This window comes from Mus caroli, unplaced genomic scaffold (assembly GCF_978045245.1).
Source record: "Mus caroli unplaced genomic scaffold, Mus_caroli_1 scaffold_6, whole genome shotgun sequence".
In the NCBI taxonomy this organism is placed as follows: Eukaryota; Metazoa; Chordata; class Mammalia; order Rodentia; family Muridae; genus Mus; species Mus caroli.
The window spans coordinates 92,824,282-92,842,911 of record NW_028227261.1 but is presented as its reverse complement, the minus strand read 5'-3'; the positions used below and the strand labels follow the sequence as shown (position 1 = coordinate 92,842,911).

The 18,630-nt window shown below is 40.9% G+C and overlaps 1 non-coding gene across 1 annotated transcript; it reads left to right on the top strand.

Annotated features, from left to right (window-relative positions):
* Positions 1 to 17,532: 17,532 nt before the first annotated feature.
* On the top strand, positions 17,533 to 17,666 carry LOC115030954 (small nucleolar RNA SNORA70). Its single transcript, XR_003836550.1, has one exon. It is a non-coding gene; the product is annotated as a small nucleolar RNA SNORA70 (small nucleolar RNA).
* Positions 17,667 to 18,630: the final 964 nt, after the last annotated feature.

Sequence of the window (18,630 nt, the reverse complement as noted above, 5' to 3'; positions counted from 1 at the left end):
ATTTATTTATTAATCAAAAATAAGAGTATCCATTTGCAACAATTAAGTATAAGTTCTCAAGAATTAGCACCATTATGTGGAAACAGGTAGAAACTGAGGGCACTAAGAACAAATTTTTTACATTTTGACATGCACATTCTCTAAAAATACCAAAATATTATCTTAAGCCATTACTGTTTTGATTATATAAAGAACGAGATTATATGGCCAATTATTTTTGTGTAAGGCCTGTAATCTGCCTGAGATATAAATCTAGCATGGCATTGCCTTAAGGTCTTGTCCAGGTGCCGGGCGTGGTGGCGCACGCCTTTAATCCCAGCACTCGGGAGGCAGAGGCAGGCGGATTTCTGAGTTCGAGGCCAGCCTGGTCTACAAAGTGAGTTCCAGGACAGCCAGAGCTATACAGAGAAACCCTGTCTCAAAAAACCAAAAAAAAAAAAAAAAAAAAAAAAAAAGGTCTTGTCCAGGCAATCTAGGACAAATTCTTAAATGTCCAAAACCAGTCTTCTAAAAAGAACATTATTTTTCCTTATGAGTTGTATATGCATAAACTATTGCAAATTTGAGAATTTATAGTATCTGAGGGGTGAACAATTTTAAGCAATTGTAAGAGCTGAGATATATATTGATAAATATACAAATTAAAGCTTGATTATTCAACATTTTAAAACACCATCTGCAGCACACAATTTAATTGTCTGTGTTGAAGCAGGAGGATACTCAAAAGAATAAGCATGTGATCCAATTCACATATACTTTTCTCCCATAGAAGTGCTGTTTTTAAACACAGTAAATGGGATGCATGCATGCATGAATTTATAGAAGGTACAAAAGCATGCATAAAAACAATTTTTAACTTATATTTAAGATAGTGATTATCAATTTTATTTAAAACGATGATATGCAATAGGCCAAATATCAATATTCTGCAAAAACCAATTTAATTGTTGTTTGGAACAAGGAACAGACACTTTGCTAGGTTTTAAGACACAATTTTTTGTTATAGGTTTTCTAAAATATGTGAATTTATCTTACAATTCTAAATTAGCACCACAGCAGCCTTAATAGGATGTTAAAACTTTATTTTGAGGTGAAGAAAGATGATTTTACATTAATGTTTTCTCTTGCCAAAGAATTGCTGTGGGCACATTTACTAACCATAACTAAAATAAGCCGCTAATATTTAATTACCATTGGTTATAATTGATAACAATTATAAAAGCTTCCTTTATTTTCTGGAAAGCCTTTTGTTTATTACTAGTTAATTTGTGTCTCTCAAGATAACATCCAACAAAGGTTTAAGTCACTTTAAGACCTTAAGGTGAGAGCTTAGCCAATTAACATCTGGAAGCATTTGAAAATAAAATTTTGAAGCAAATCAATTTTTCGTTCTTACGTTTTCTGTACCACAATTTTCTAGTATAACTAAAACTCTAAATATTAAAAAGATATTGCCTCTGAATCTTATGGAGCAACAACTACTCCCCAGAACTTAGAGCAAAGATTTAAAGTAAACTTCCCTTTAGAGGCATTAGCTAATAAAACACATTCCACTTAGGAAACAGTATACACTGAAAGATTCAAACTCTTAGCTTCTTGTATTGAAGCAGAGACAATAAAAAATTTTCTTACATAATGTAAAGCTATATTAGCCATACCTAGAGGCAAACTTTTCCAGTGATTACCAATTCACTAGAAGCAAACTCTTTACAATTATCAGAATGCAAAGGAAAAAACAAACTTTTAAATCTATAATAACTTTACATGAAGTAGGCAAGTCAGATTGTAATGCCTTTATAAGTTCTACAGTCTGATTGACCTTTTATAAATTTTGAATTTGAACTTTATTTAGAACAACATCTGGATAGATCTGCAACAATGTTCTTTTAGCTAAACAGAAATTCCCCTGAAGGCAGGCAAGACCTTCCATAGGCACTGTTTGCAAAACAAAAGAAAGCCACACAAGCCCTGCTGAGGACCTGAGCTTTGTTCCTCTTGCAGTGAGGACAGATTTTAGAATTTTTAAGTTTCTTTTGCAATATTAGACTATAACTACAACTTTGGGAAAGCAAACCCCAATTTTAAAACAATTTATCATCTTTAAAATCAATATTAGAAACATCACTATCATGTTACAAAGTTTGGCTGCCAATTTATACCTATGAATGCATGACTGCAAATTTTAATGCTTCATTAAAGAGACATTGTTTTATGTATCACAGGGCTCCCAATGGAGAAGCTAGAGAAAGTACCCAAGGAGCTAAAGGGATCTGCAACCCTATTGTTGGAACAACATGATGTACTAACCAGAACCCCGGAGCTCTTGTCTCTAGCTGCATATGTATCGAAAGATGGCCTAGTCGGCCATCAATGGAAAGAGAGGCCCATTGGACTTGCAAACTTTATATGCCCCAATATAGGGGAATGCCAGGGCCAAAAGAATGGGAATGGGTGGGTAGGAAAGTGGGGGGCGCTATGGGGGACTTTTGGGATAGCATTGGAAATGTAATTGAGGAAAATATGTAATAAAAATATTAAAAATCAAAAAAAAAGAGACATTGTTTTAAATCTTATTTCTAAGTCTACTTTTTAGGATAAGAATCACATTAAATATTACCACAACTAGAAGTATCCTTAGAGGCCTAGTTTTTTGGCCTGCTTTATGCCACATGTTTGAAAGGCTCCAACCCTGAGTTACCAATTTTAAAGCTGTCTTGCTACCAATGTTACATCCTTTTAATCATACCCAATAACTTATAAACTAATAGTCTATGATGAAGACATGTAGAGCATATTATACCTTTAAGACCAGTCAAAAACCAAATGAAGCAGCTACACGAATCTTATAAATTTAGACCAATCAAAGAATTTAAAATTTTCTAGCTATAATTATAAGATAAAAAAAAAGCACTTTGTCATTTAGTAAACACAATAATCAGGATTGCAGAGAATTTTCTAGGAAAAAACATCTATCAGCTTATTTGCCTTAGAACTAAGAGGTTGCAGATTCCTTTTCTTAAAAACAAAAACAAAAACAAACAAACCAAAAAACAAAAACAGTTTTTCAGCAGTGGCTCTCCTGTTGTGCTTGATTCTTGGCTAAAGTGTGGGCCACTCTTGGGCTTTGTTGAATCAGCAGATAAAGTTTTAGCCATTTTTATTTTCCAACAAGAAACATACAACATTCAGTCATTCAGACAACGAAACAAAAACATACATAAATTGACACGTGGACGGATTGGTGCACCAAACATAGACAATACAAAGAGGGTAGAGAACTTCTCCTGTAGGGGCCAGAGAGAATAAAACAAGGTGTCCCCTGATTTCTCTCTGTCTCTGGGAGAGTTTCAAATCCATTTTCCTTTTATTTTATTTTATTTTATTTTATTTTATTTTATTTTATTTTATTTTATTTTATTATTTAAGCCCTACTCCTCTTGCCTGATGCAGTTCTTGACTGCGGACAATCACTTGTTTTGAACTTTCTAGTCCCATTTTTTCGCTGCCAAACCCTAAGTAGAATCAGCGCTGAGTCAGCACTGTTCCAATTTAGCCCGTATCCTATCGCACCTCCAGCAACTCTTTAAAAAATGAAGTTTAAAACCAGCGCTAGCATAAATACCTGTTGCTCACTGTGCCCGATACGATCTTCTTGTTCTTCCCTTCTCGTGGAGCTCCACATAAGACAGCGGTCCCTCAGTGTACCCCGTCATTTTCAGGTTTGTGTTTGTAGCACCAATCTGTAGTTGTAAGCCGCCTGTGGCCTACATGAACTGGGTACTCCTGAAAGGCAGGCTGGGGCTGAAAGTGACTAGACTGAGAGAGAAATAAAGACGCCAAGACAAAAGTACTCTGTTCAAGGCACCTTAAAGTTTACTTAGAGTCCAAGCTTATATAGGGGGTAGACCCCCCCCTCCCCCAGTCCATCCAGGCACCTGGATCCAGCCACAAGACACCAGAGCAACTTGGATTGTCTCAAAGGTGTCTCAGCAGGCAGCAGGATCTTGGAGAAGAGCAGCAGCAGGTGACAGAACAATAGAGCCATCTAAGTCAGAAGGCTGCACCCCAGGTGGTCTCACCTCAGTGGAGACAAGGTCTGCACAAGCCCACTTCAGGCTGGGGGAGGCTACAAATTCCTCCTTAAGATTGGGATATAAAGGTTGGGCAGTGGTGGTGCACGCCTTTAATCCCAACACTTCGGAGACAGAGGCAGGCAGATTTCTGAGTTCGAGGCCAGCCTGGTCTACAGAGTGAGTTTTAGAACAGCCAGGGCTTTACAGAGAAACCCTGTCTTGGAAAACAAAAACAAACAAATAAAAGATTGGGATATAAGGTATTTTCATAATAAGTAATTGATGGGGGAAGGCCCAACCCATTGTGGGTGGTGCCATCCCTGGAATGGTGGCCCTGGGTTCAATAAGAAAGCAGGCTGAGCAGGCCAGTAGGCAGCACCTCTCACCTCCAGGTTCCTGTTGTTTTTGTGTTCCTGCCCTCACTGCTTCTGATGATGAACTGTTATATGGAGCTGTGAGTGCAATAAACCCTTTCTTTCCCAAGTTGTTTTTGGTCCTTGTGTTTCATTGCTATAGTAACTGTAACTAAGGCCATCACTGATAATCACAAACAATAACTATGAGCTTTTACTAAAACACTAATAGATTGAGGACAGGCTTAAATACAAGTTTACTTCTTGATGTTTTGCTGATCTAAAATTTTCAATTATTAGTCGTGGATGCGTTCTTACTGTACATATCGTAAATATCTCTTCTATTTCCTCTGATGAAGGGATGAGATGAGAGCTGTACCCAAGCTTTAAGTGTACATGGCTTGAGCTGAGACCAGAGTGTTTCTATCTAAATATTCCTAGTCCTAAGCCTTGAAGGTTCTAGTCTCTCTGTACAATCTAATTTTCTGCAAGCCTGGACCTTGAAGGCTTCAGCTTCCAGCCTTCATCTGTTCATCTAAGCCTAGAATGTTTCAGCCTCTGAGACTTACAGCTGAGTAAACTTGTCCTCTAGCTCTTTCTGAACTCTGGTTGGCTGGTTCAACTCAGCCATTCTGGCTCAAACTCCTCTCCAAGCTTATTGATCCAAATTGTCTTCTCTTGGCTTCTGACTGAATTGCTCCACTTGCTCCAACTGCCTCTGAACATAGGCACTGAACTGCACTGAGTGCAGGAACTGAATGGAACTCAACTGAACTCAACCCTACTTCTCTCCTTACACTGCTTTTAAGTAGTCTTTCTTATCTGCTCTCCTGAGGGTTCGGTGTCTATCTCCAACTCATCCTGCCATCATCTTTCTCTGATTTATCACTTTGTCTGCCCCTCAATTGGATGATATATTGAGACATGACTGTTTCCTTCTACAAACAAACCATACCTTCATCGTTTAGGGATTAAAGATGTGTGCTAAGGGTGTGTCTGTATTCCAGCAAGATCATACTATATAATCCAGGGCATGTGTGTGTTCCAGCTGGATCATATAGACTTAGAAGGTCATCGAACCTAGTCCCTTGCCAAAGCAGTCATAGAAATGGTGTGATCCTGGACAACTGACTGTGTATTTACAAACCTGTTTCTTTGTTTGTAAGTTTGGGACACAAAGTAAACACACATCATGCAATTGCTTTGACTGTTGCTCATTGAAATGGTGCATATGAAGATAATAGAATTGGGCCCTGTAAGTGGATTCTTAACTGTTGTTGGCATTTTCCCTGTGATTATATTAGAAGACTTAGGTCTGGTGACAATGGCAGATATTGCCTGGACCCCATCACTGCCTCCCTTTCTCTTGCACTGTGGGGCCTGAGAACTCTTCTAGTATCTGTGAGGGTAACAAGTACAGAGGAGGTATGACTTGCTTAAGAGCACCCAGTAATCCTATTGTCATGGGCTCAAGTCCCAGACCTCTTGCCTCCCAATCTGGTGATTTTACAATAAAGCCCCTGGCCTCTTTGAAGAACTGTGCCTTTTGTAAAACACAAGTTTTGGGGTAAAGGCTTACCCTGCTCTCCTGCTTTAGCCGAGGTCTGTTGGTATGGCTGCCGATGTGCCCTCAGTAGGCTGATGGTCCCCCTTGCCGTTTTATGCTTGCATTTCCATCTTGGCAGTGGGCAACCCTTCTAGGTTGCAACAAAATTGTGCTGGAATCCCTGTGTGGAAATGGGCCTGCATTTTGTGTAGCTTATGAACGCTAAGCACGGTGTACCAAGGCATTGAAACACTGGCTCATGAGGGCCAGCATGTCCTTTACTCCCCTAGGACTCTAGTCAGTACTTTCTCAATCTGAAGAATGGCAGCTTTGCCAGAACCCTGGAGGTGAGGGTTCCGTGGCCACATTTTTCTCACAGAAATGTTCCCTGAAAATTGACCAATAAAACCCCCAAAGAGTATTTAACAAAAGAGCTCATTGCCTCATATTTTTAAACTGCAGTTGATCGGAGTCCAACTTTTAACAACTAACTGTGTCTTAGTGTACAAAATAGCGGGTGTCTTTAAGACATTTTAATAGATCTGTATCATTGATTTTTGCTCACACTGGCTTCCAACTCCCCTCCCTTGTCTCCTCCTTACCCTTCCCATGGTCTCATCTCTACCCCAAATAGTCATCCTACTTCATGCCTTAAACCTAGGTCCCACATATGAGAGAACATTTGAGGTTAGTCTACTCCCTTCTCTCAGAGAGGATTTGCATGGTACCCCTGGCTCAAATAGTACTTCATATCTCCATCCTGACTTGTTTCTTCACAGGACTTAACACACAGCATAGCTGGCTGTTTGGAACTCTCTGCATCCATTTCTCACTTGCCTCCTTCTCCAGAGTATGAACTCAAGTTAGAAACACTTTGTTATGTTTGCTGGCCATTGTACTTACAGACACTGGGATACCTAAGGCCCTACAATGAAATCATTGAAAAAAATAAACAATCTTGCTAAAGATTTTAGTGTCATTGGGGCTGGGGAGATGGCTCAGTAGGCAAAAGCACTGGCTGCCAAGTCTGGCTATGTGAGTTCAATCTCCTTAGGAGCCACATGGTGGAAGGAAAGTAGTGACTTCTGTAAGTTGTCATCTGACCTCCATACACACATGCATCACATGCATCCATATGCATATGCACACATGCACACACGCACACACGCACACACGCACACACACACACACACTAGATGTAGCTAAAATGTTTTAAAATTATTTCAGTTGTCCTAAAGTTTCATCTCCATGAATATCAGCCGGAAAATGGTCTGGGATAATCCTTCCTCTTAGACACTAGTTTATTGGCCAGTTTGATGGAATAAGTTTAACTTGTTCGTAGCAATTAACATGAACCCTATAAAGTGAGAAGTTAATTGAGAATAATTAAATTTAGCAAAAGTGATCAAATTGAAACAGAAATGCAAATACCTCACTAAAGTAGTTCACACCTCCCTCTGAGGTAACACTGAGGTGTCCCCACCTCCTCTCTACTTCATTGGCTCCATCTTCTGTGACAGATGCCATGATGACTGTGATGGCATCATGTTGAACCATTTAGTCCTCACAATCACCTGGTAAGGAAGGAGACAAAGGGCTCATGAAAGTTCCTCATGAAAAGGGTGGATCTGCAGATCCCTTGGACGAGGGCCTTGCTGAAAAGACTTGCTTTTCCAATCCATGACCATGTGATGTCTTTTATTTTATCACTTAGATTTTCAAAAGGAGATCAAAGGGATACAAATTGGAAAAGATGAAGTCAAAATATCACTTTTTGCAGATGATATGATAGTATATATAAGTGACCCTAAAAATTCCACCAGAGAACTCCTAAGCCTGATAAACAGCTTCGGTGAAGTAGCTGGATATAAAATTAACTCAAACAAATCAATGGCCTTTCTCTACACAAAGAATAAACAGGCTGAGAAAGAAATTAGGGAAACAACACCCTTCTCAATAGTCACAAATAATATAAAATATCTTGGCGTGACTCTAACTAAGGAAGTGAAAGATCTGTATGATAAAAACTTCAAGTCTCTGAAGAAAGAAATTATAGAAGATCTCAGAAGATGGAAAGATCTCCCATGCTCATGGATTGGCAGGATCAACATTGTAAAAATGTCTATCTTGCCAAAAGCAATCTACAGATTCAATGCAATCCCCATCAAAATTCCAAATCAATTCTTCAACGAATTAGAAAGTGCAATCTGCAAATTCATCTGGAATAACAAAAAACCTAGGATAGCAAAAACTCTTCTCAAGGATAAAAGAACCTCTGGTGGAATCACCATGCCGGACCTAAAGCTCTACTACAGAGCAATTGTGATAAAAACTGCATGGTACTGGTATAGTGACAGACAAATAGACCAATGGAATAGAATTGAAGACCCAAAAATGAACCCACACACCTACGGTCACTTGATCTTCGACAAGGGAGCTAAAAACATCCAGTGGAAGAAAGACAGCATTTTCAACAAATGGTGCTGGCACAACTGGTTGTTAACAAGTAGAAGAATGCGAATCGATCCATTCCTATCTCCTTGTACTAAGGTCAAGTCTAAGTGGATCAAGGAACTTCACATAAAACCAGAGACACTGAAACTTATAGAGGAGAAAGTGGGGAAAAGCCTTGAAGATATGGGCACAGGGGAAAAATTCCTGAATAAAACAGTAATGGCTTGTGCTGTAAGATCGAGAATTGACAAGTGGGACCTCATGAAACTACAAAGCTTCTGCAAGGCTAAAGACACCATCAATAAGACAAAAAAACCACCAACAGATTGGGAAAGGATCTTCACCTATCCTAAATCAGATAAGGGACTAATATCCAATATATATAAAGAACTCAAGAAGGTGGACTCCAGAAAGTCAAATAACCCCATTAAAAAATGGGGCTCAGAGCTGAACAAAGAATTCTCACCTGAGGAATACCGAATGGCAGAGAAACACCTGAAAAAATGTTCAACATCCTTAATCATCAGGGAAATGCAAATCAAAACAACCCTGAGATTCCACCTCACACCAGTCAGAATGGCTAAGATCAAAAATTCAGGTGACAGCAGATGCTGGCGAGGATGTGGAGAAAGAGGAACACTCCTCCATTGTTGGTGGGATTGCAAGCTTGTACAACCACTCTGGAAATCAGTCTGGCGGTTCCTCAGAAAATTGGACATAGTACTACCGGAGGATCCAGCAATACCTCTCCTGGGCATATATCCAGAAGATGTCCCAACCGGTAAGAAGGACACATGCTCCACTATGTTCATAGCAGCCCTATTTATAATAGCCAGAAGCTGGAAAGAACCCAGATGTCCCTCAACAGAGGAATGGATACAGAAATTATGGTACATTTACACAATGGAGTACTACTCAGCTATTAAAAAGAATGAATTTATGAAATTCCTAGCCAAATGGATGGACCTGGAGGGCATCATCTTGAGTGAAGTAACACAATCACAAAAGAACTCACACAATATGTATTCACTGATAAGTGGATATTAGCCCAAAACTTAGGATACCCAAGATATAAGATACAATTTGCTAAACGCATGAAACTCAAGAAGAATGAAGACCAAAGTGTGGACACTGTGCACCTTCTTAGAATTGGGAACAAAACACCCAGGGAAGGAGTTACAGAGACAAAGTTCGTAGCTGTGATGAAAGGATGGACCATTTAGAGACTGCCGTATCCAGGGATCCGTCCCATAATCAGCTTCTAAACGCTGACACCATTGCATACACTAGCAAGATTTTGCTGAAAGGACCCAAATATAGCTGTCTCTTGTGAGACGATGCCGGGGCCTAGCAAACACAGGAGTGGATGTTCACAGTCAGCTATTGGATGTATCACAGGGCTCCCAATGGAGAAGCTAGAGAAAGTACCCAAGGAGCTAAAGGGATCTGCAACCCTATTGTTGGAACAACATGATGTACTAACCAGAACCCCGGAGCTCTTGTCTCTAGCTGCATATGTATCGAAAGATGGCCTAGTCGGCCATCAATGGAAAGAGAGGCCCATTGGACTTGCAAACTTTATATGCCCCAATATAGGGGAATGCCAGGGCCAAAAGAATGGGAATGGGTGGGTAGGAAAGTGGGGGGTGCTATGGGGGACTTTTGGGATAGCATTGGAAATGTAATTGAGGAAAATATGTAATAAAAATATTAAAAATCAAAAAAAAAAAAAAGACTTCTGGTGAGTGGAACACAGCTTCTGCTCCAATCCAATTGCGCGCGGGACCTGAGACTGCAAAAAAAAAAAAAAAAAAGATTTTCTTTGTGTTCTTCTCTGTAACATTTTATAGTTGCCAACCAATATACAAATCCAGCACTTCTTTTGTTAAACTATAAGAAACATTTTATTCCTTTTGTATCTTATTGCAAGTGGGCTGGATTTATCACGCTGTGTATGGAATGGCTGAATCGGTGGGGCTGTTGGTGGAAAGATCATTTATTTTTGTGCATTATTTCTATCTTCTGCTACCATGTTTCCAAATGCTTCCTGGTTCCAGCTGCTCCGTGAGGGGTTCCTTGGGGGACTTTGTTGCAGAGGCTCCCACCATCTCTCAGCGAGGGAGACACTCTTCCTGTGGATTTGTCTGCCTTCCTTTTGTTTTCTGGCTTTGCTGATTTTGTCCTTTGCCTTCTTTCGCTGCTGGAACCAGCCTGTATGGTTACACAAAGCAGATCTCCTTCCTTCCTTTGTTCCTGATCTTAGCTTAAAACGTTCTTCAAGGTTGTAAGTATGATGGCAGCCATGGCTGTTTTGTAGATGCCCTTCTCCTAGCTTTTTGGTATCTCATCAATACTCTCAGCTGTTAGGTTTTGCCTGATATCTTTTCTGAATCTATAGAGATAAAATTGTGGAGATTTAAATTTTTTTCCTTTAATACTATGTTGATTTTCATATGTTAAACCAACCTTGAATTCCTGGGATAAAATTCTCTTAGTCAGGGTGTATCGTTTGAATATGCTATGGTCACTGTGCCAGCCTATAGTGAGGATTTTACTGCTAGACTCAGAAGAGACAACACTCTGTAATTTTCTTCTTCTTCTTCTTCTTCTTCTTCTTCTTCTTCTTCTTCTTCTTCTTCTTCTTCTTCTTCTTCTTCTTCTTCTTCTTTCTCTTTCTTTCTCTTTCTTTCTTTCTCTCTCTCCCTCCCTCCCTCCCTCCCTCCCTCCCTCCCTCCCTCCCTCCCTCCCTCCCCTCTCTCTTTCTTTCTTTCTTTTTTTTTTTTTTTTTTTTTTTTTTTTTTTTTTTTGAGACAGGGTTTCTCTGTATAGCCCTGGGTGTCCTGGAACCCACTTTGTAGACCAGGCTGGCCTTGAAGTCACAAATCTGCCTGCCTGTGCCTCCCAAGTGCTGGGATTAAAGGTGTGTGCCGCCACTGCCTGGCTGTAATTTTCTTATAATGGCTTTGTCTTGCTTAGTCTCAGGATAAGATTTGCTGTAAGGACTAAATTAGTAAGCATAGCCTGGTGTGGTGGTGAATTCCCGCAATACAAGCACTCATGAGTAGGAGTTCAAGACCAGCCTGAGCTACATAGTAAGTTTGAAGGCAGTCTCCTATATAGTGAGACCATATCCTAAAAGAGAAAAAGAAAAAAAGGATAGGAATTTCTTCCTCATGTAATTTGTGATACTATGTTTTTCATAAATGTGTGAGAAAGCTCACCAGTGAAATTTCCAAGACTTGAGTGGTTTTGTTTTTGTTTTTGTTCTTTTGTTTTTTTGTTTTTGTAGAAGAATTTAGTTGCTACTCAGATTATTTTATTATATATGTTGCCTGTGTCTATTCTGGATTCCAGTTTCTTTTTTTTTCTTTCTTTCTTTCTTTTTTTTTTTTCTTTTTTGGTTTTTCGAGACAGGGTTTCTCTGTATAGCCCTGGCTGTCCTGGCACTCTCTTTGTAGACCAGGCTGGCCTCGAACTCAGAAATCCGCCTGCCTCTGCCTCCAGAGTGCTGGGATTAAAGGCATGCGCCACCATGCCCAGCTTCCAGTTTCTTTTTGACTCATTTTGATCATCTTTTTTTTCTTCTGACACTTGAATTCTTGAAATTATGGGATGTACTGACACAAAGAGTTCAGAGATACTTCTATAATCCTTTCACTTAGGTAAAGTTTCTCACCATGGCCAAATTATGTGTAAGCATCATGCAAAGGTGGGGGTGGGGATATGCACATGAGTGCAGTCAATGATGGGTGCCAGAAGAGGGCACTAGATCACCGGGAGCTGGAGTATGAGGAGCTGCACTGATGGCTTTTGGAAATGAATTCTTTGCAAGAGCAGTATACGCTGGGCTGGTGAGCCACCTCTTCAGATTTCCCTGTCCTTGTGGATTTTGGTAATTTGTGTTTTATCTTTTACTCTTGCCTAGTTTAACTAAAGGTTGTACGTTTGAACCTTTTAAAGAATGAAGTTTTTAAAGACATACTTTATATTAATTGTGTGTATTCCTCTGTGTGTGTGTGTGTTGGGGGAGGGGGTTGTATTTGCTTATGAATACAGGTGCCTTTGGAGGCCAGAGGTGTTGCATTCCCCTGGAACTGGACTCACAGGCAACTGTGAGCTGCCTCATATGGGGGACGGAAACCCAAATCATGTTTTCTGCAAGAGCAACAGGCACTTTTAACAGCTGAACTCTATTCCTATGCTTTCTATTTCATTCCATTTTCTTGTAATCTATATTATTTACTCTTTTGTGTGTGTGTGTGTGTGTGTGGTATTTTCTCCTTTCATTTGTCTAGTTTCTGAAGGCCAAAATGTATATTACTGATACAAACACAAGACCAGTCTTAATAAGACTTTGTATCCACTTCAGACCTTGTCTCTGACACAGATATACAGTTTTCCTCTCAGGTCACCTTTGGTGGCATTCCATAAGCATTGGGGGGTTTTCATTCCCAGCAAGTAGAAGGCACTTGTCTAACTACTGTGTGGCTTCATTAGCCAGTTTGTTATTTAACAGGGATCGTTTAATTTCCTAATATTTATTCACTTCCAGAATTCCCTCCCATTGTTGAATTCTGACTTAATTCGATTGTGTTTGGAGAGCACAGTTTATATTAATGCAATCTGTTTGTATTCATTGAGATTTGTTTTATGTCCTGATCTACTGTCCATCTTGGAAAACGGTCCATATCTGTTCAAAAAGAGTGTGAAGTCTGCCTTCATTGGATGGGATATTGAGATATTGAGAAGATGATGGTTATATCAGTTGATTGGTAATGCTGTTTAAACCTCACTGCTAAGCATTTCGGAGATGTGGGCTAGATGACTGTTAATTGCTATAATTCTTTGTATTATTAAACATCTGCTTCACACTATGAATATAGCCAGCTCTTCTGCTTACTGTCTGATTGGCTTGTCTGTTTCCATCCTTTCTTTTTGAGTCTTCTCACATGTGTCATTGCTAGGGAACGTGTAGGTGACTTGCACTTTATGGTTGAGTCTATCCTTCTGCCTGAGGTGATGAGACCCTTCAGTTGTAATGTCGTTATGTTTGCCATTCTGGACTTTTTATGTATATCTGTCTCTTTTCTTCTGTCCTTTTACTTCCTTATTTTGTAACAAATAACTATTTCTTCATAGCATTTTGACTCCTACAGATTTCTTAGTTATTTTCTTTTTGGCTTCATTAAGGTTATAATATATGTGGTAATTTGCCCCTGGGGACTTCTAACCAGTGTGCACTGAATTCTGGGAAAATACAAACCCCTTGCCCTGCTAGCTAGCTACATTTGCCCCCTCTCTTATTTGTGCTAATTTATGTATATAGTAACGTGGAATAAATATAACTATAGATGGGTAATATTATTTTTACACCATTTTATGTCTTTTGAAAAAGGACAGTGACTAGAACAGAAATGGCAGGGGAGAGAGAGAGAGAGAGAGAGAGAGAGAGAGAGAGAGAGAGAGAGAGAGAGAGAGAGAGAGAGACTGTGATATTAACTCATTTATGGCAGTTTTCATTTCTTCCTGTGGACTCTAATTTCCATCTGCTTTCAATCCCTTTCTGCCCAGAGGACTTTTTTTTATAAAGCCTTGTAAGACAAGTCTTTGGGCCATCACTGCTGTTGGCCCTTTTATTCACTGACATATTTTAATCTGGGGCCGTCTTTATTTAGTTTTTGTTTGAAGGATATTTTTGATTACTGTGGAATTCTTCTCTTGGCAGGTTTAGTGTTTTCTCACCCAGTCCTTTTTAATACGCCCTTTTGGTTTCCATTATGTTATTTGAAAAAGCAGGGTTGGAGTGAGTGTCCTTTCTAAATGCACGGAATCGTTTCTCTTTTGTGGCTGTGCTTGCGCGTGCGTGTGCGCGTGCACATGTGGAAGCCGGGGGTGGGGGGTGGGGGGGTGGGGGTGGGGGTGGGGGTGGGGGTTTGGTCAATGTTGCCTGTCTTTCTCAGCCAATCTCCACCTTAATTTCTGAGATGGGGTTCCTCACAGAAGCTGGAGGTCTTCCACTCAGCAAGGCTGACTGCACAGTAAGCTCCAGGGCTGTGTTGGTCTCCCCGGCACTGGGATTCCAGGTACAAACTGTCATGTGTCTGGCTTATATTACTTGAGTACTAGGGATTTGAACTTAGGTCCTCATGTCTATTTGGCAGAGATTTTACTGACTCAGCCATCTCCCCACATCCCATTTTTTATTCTGATTCTTGCTTCTCTTTTTAAGGATAGCATCTTCAGGGCCAGTCCCGGGTCTCTATTTTAGTAGACAATGGCTGTCCGAGTTATATTGAGACACTTCAAGCAAGTAAGGCTTTCATTCACTGCTGACATCTCCCAACAGGCAAGAGAACAGACTTAAACATCGGGGCACTTTTTAGTCTGCTCCAGCATTTCCTCTCCGCTAAGCCCTTCTGGTTTGCCTACACATGTGTGCAGCCTGGGAAGCCAGCCAGAACTGTGTATTTTGGTTTGTGCCATCATTTGGTCTCTTCTGCCTGTACGTGCAGCCCCAGTCGAAATATGCTCACCCTACCCATGACCAGAATCTCAGACCAATAGGGTTGTCCACCTCCATGCTCGAGGCCCAAGGCAGCCTTTCATGTGTGCTATTGCACATGTGTGCCTCTGATCTAGACCCAAGAAAGTCCCCTGGCTTCAGCCTTATGTACCACTGTCTTTCCTTACAGACTGCCACACTTCAGCAGAACGTTTGCCCCAGCTGAGCTGGGATGGTGTGCTCAGAAGCAGCCCCAGGCTAAGGCACTGCCTTCTGGCTGTCTTCATCCAGCATTCAATAGTTTGGTTTGCCCATTCACTTCTGTGACAAGGCAGTCCTTGAAGTTTCGTGCTCATCCCCTCCCCAGCGCTATGACTACAGGCATACTCCACTCCATTGGGTTAGTCCATAATTTCAAATTCAGACTATCAGTTTAAGCCCAGATCCTGATCCTTAGCATACGTTTTTTGGTTTTCTGCCATTCCGTGTAGCTGACATATCGGTTTCCAAGCGTTCCTTTATATTTACAACTCAGGACAACACATTTTTACCTTCCTTATTCTAGCTTTAGAGTTGAGGGCATCCTCAAGTTTAAGAGATCCTGGAAGTGACACAGAGAAAGGAAGTTGGGTTCAGAGGGAAAGACATTATCCAAGGCTAGACAATGAATCAATGAGTTGGCCTGAACCTGACCTTCGGTCTTCCGCTTCCCAGGCGATGGCTTGGGTACACCACCCATCTGATTTCCCACCTCATCCCCATTAAGTCCCCGGAGCTCCCTGCCCCTAGAGGACTCAGGTGTCATTAGAAAGGGATAACAAGTTGCTTAGAAAGGGAATTTAAAGTTTGGTTTATGGCAGTTGTATACATTCTTTTGTTCTAATTATAGCAGGATTAATCTGGCTTTAATAGATAACTATTAATAATTCATATAATTATCTTTAATAATAAATTTCTGTTTAAAAACGCCCATTTGTATTGCTTGTTTCAGGGACTTCCCTTCAGTTCTGGAGTTTGGTTAAAGCTTATAGCAGATTATTAAAGCTTCCATAAGCGGAGATTTAATCAGGCAATTTTTTTTAAAGAAATAAGGATCAGTTTCCCATGAAAGAAGATGTCAGAGAATTAATAATGTTCAAATAGCTAGATATGTGTGCATCAGAGTTGCAAGAAGAGTAAAAAACCTTCTTTAGAGCCAGGAAACCCCTCCCACCTCTGCAAAATGTGCTTTTAGATCCTCTAGGGCCAGATCTCTTGGTTCTGCTGTGGCTTTCCGTTGTTATGTTCTTTGTTGGACAAACAAATGTCCAGTTCAAAAGGGAGAGTGTGACCAAGGGAACTGAAGATATGAATGGACCTTCTGCTGGCTCAGTGGCTCACTGGCTCTCTGGCCCCAGTGGTTGGCTTGGACAAAAAGAAGGTACTAGCAAGAAAAAGGGAGATTTGTCAAATTTGACTCTGATTTGGAGGTGACCGTGTTCTTCTGTTTAGCACCCAGCACTGTTGGTGGTTTTCTGCTGAGGCTGTGTGTGTTGTGCTGCTGATGCAGGATTGCTAGCCTCTGGTGTTCTGACTCGCTACTGACTCTGCTGTGCAAGTATGCTCTTGATCAGTGATTCTCAACCTGTGGGTCGTGACCTCTCTGGGGTCAAACAACCCTTTCACAGGGGTTGCCTAAGACAATCTGAATATCAGATATTTACATTATAATTCACAACTAGCAAAATTACAGTTGTGAAATAATAACAAAAATAGCTTTATGGTTGGGGATTTGCCACACCATGAGAAACTGCTTTGAAGGTTTATAGCATTAGGAAAGTTGAGAACCCCTGATCTCAATGAATGCTCGTGTCTTTGATTCCTTTAGCGTGCTAGAACTGTATGTAGTTTTGAAAGGCAGAGCTAATTATGCTTACACTCCTGTGAAGTGCCGTGATGGTTCATATTGTCAATTTGACAGGATCTAGAATCACTTAGGAGACAAGCCTCTGGGCATATCTGTGAGGGACCAGCTAGACGCAACTAAATGAAGCTGAGAGGTCCATCTTAACTGTGGGCATCACCATCCCAGGGTCTGGGGTCCTGGACTGAAAATAAATGCTGAGCACCAGCAATCTCTTCTTCCTGACTGTGGATAGGATGTGACCAGGTCTTCCAGATGCTGTCACTTTGCTGTTCCCCAACCCCAGGACTGACCATCTTCTGGAACCACAAGCCAGATGAAACCCTTTCTTCCTTCAGTTGCTTTTGGTGGGTATTTTGTTACAGCAAAGGGAAAAGTAGCTAATACAAGGGCCAAATAATGCATTCCCAGACCTTGTAGGTGGGGCTGGCTTGGTTATTACTTTGCTATATGACCTTTCTACCCTCAGAGTTCAAGAGCTTCACCTGTATAAAATACTTGCATTAAATCAGAGGCCTTTGTACATCTTTTTCTTATGTGCCTTGAAAGAAACTGTGAAAAAAAATCTCCATAATGACACACTTTTAAAGATGTATTGTTGTTTTAAATAGTTACAAAGGATACAGCATGCTGCAGCTGATGATTATTAACATTTCTTCAAATATAACCAATGCAATCTCAATATCCAATGTAATTTTTGGATGCAACCCACTAAGCCAACCGGGTTCCTTCACTGGCAGGAGTTTGGTTTGCAGTGGCTGTGAGCAGTATCTCTCTTGGTAATATAGCAAGTCTATTTCTATATGGATTGGCCTATGGGACCTCGGAGACAACGTTCTGGTATATATTATATCTCTGATCTCAGCACTGTCCCCAGGGAAGGCTCCAGACCCGTAGGTGGAGTGCCCAGGGCACAATGTCCAGGAGTCACATTGGCCAGGTCCATCATGTCCATTCTCCCTAAGCTTCAGAATGACACATGACTAGAGGCCCTGCGTAGAGCCAAGTTCAAATTCCCCCACTACCAAAAGATCCATATCTCAAAGAAGTGGGGCTTACAGATACATTTAAAGATGTGATAGCTAAGAAGCAGCTCATCGCTGATAGCTGGGATCAAATATATCCCCAACTAGGGCTTCTAACGGGGCTGTCCTTACACCCACCCCATTAAACCATATTTAGTGATAAACCTCACATTCAGCCTGAGGAAAAGCAAATAAAACTATATAGTTCTTTCTTCATGGCAACTCCCAGACAGTTGGCTGGGTCAAGATGAAGTTCACCATCTCCTTCCCAGCCGCTGGTCAAAAGCTCATCCGGGTGGATGATGAACGCAAGCTTCGTTGTGTTTTATGAGAAGCACATGGGCACAGAAGGAGCTGCTGATGCACTCGGTAGAGTGACGGGTTTGGTGGTCCAGATCAGTGGTGGGAGTGACAAACCAGGTTTCCCCATTGCAGCAACATGTCTTGACCTGTGGCAGAGTGCACCTGCTGTTGCGTAAGGGGCATTCTTATAGACCAAGGTAGCTGGAGACAGGAAGCACGGGACTGTCTGGGAATGCATTGTGGATGTCAATGTGAGCAATCTCAACTTTGTTATTATAAAACAAGGAAAGTAAGATATTCTTTGGACTGCCATTGTGAGGACACCAGTGTGCCTCAGTGGTTGGGACCCCCAAGAGCTAGCAAAATCCTTAAGCTTCTTAATTTCTCTAAAAAGGATGATATCTGCCAATATGCTTTCAGAAAAAGCCTATTTCCCTTAAATGAAAGAAGGAAAGAAGCCCAGGACTAAAG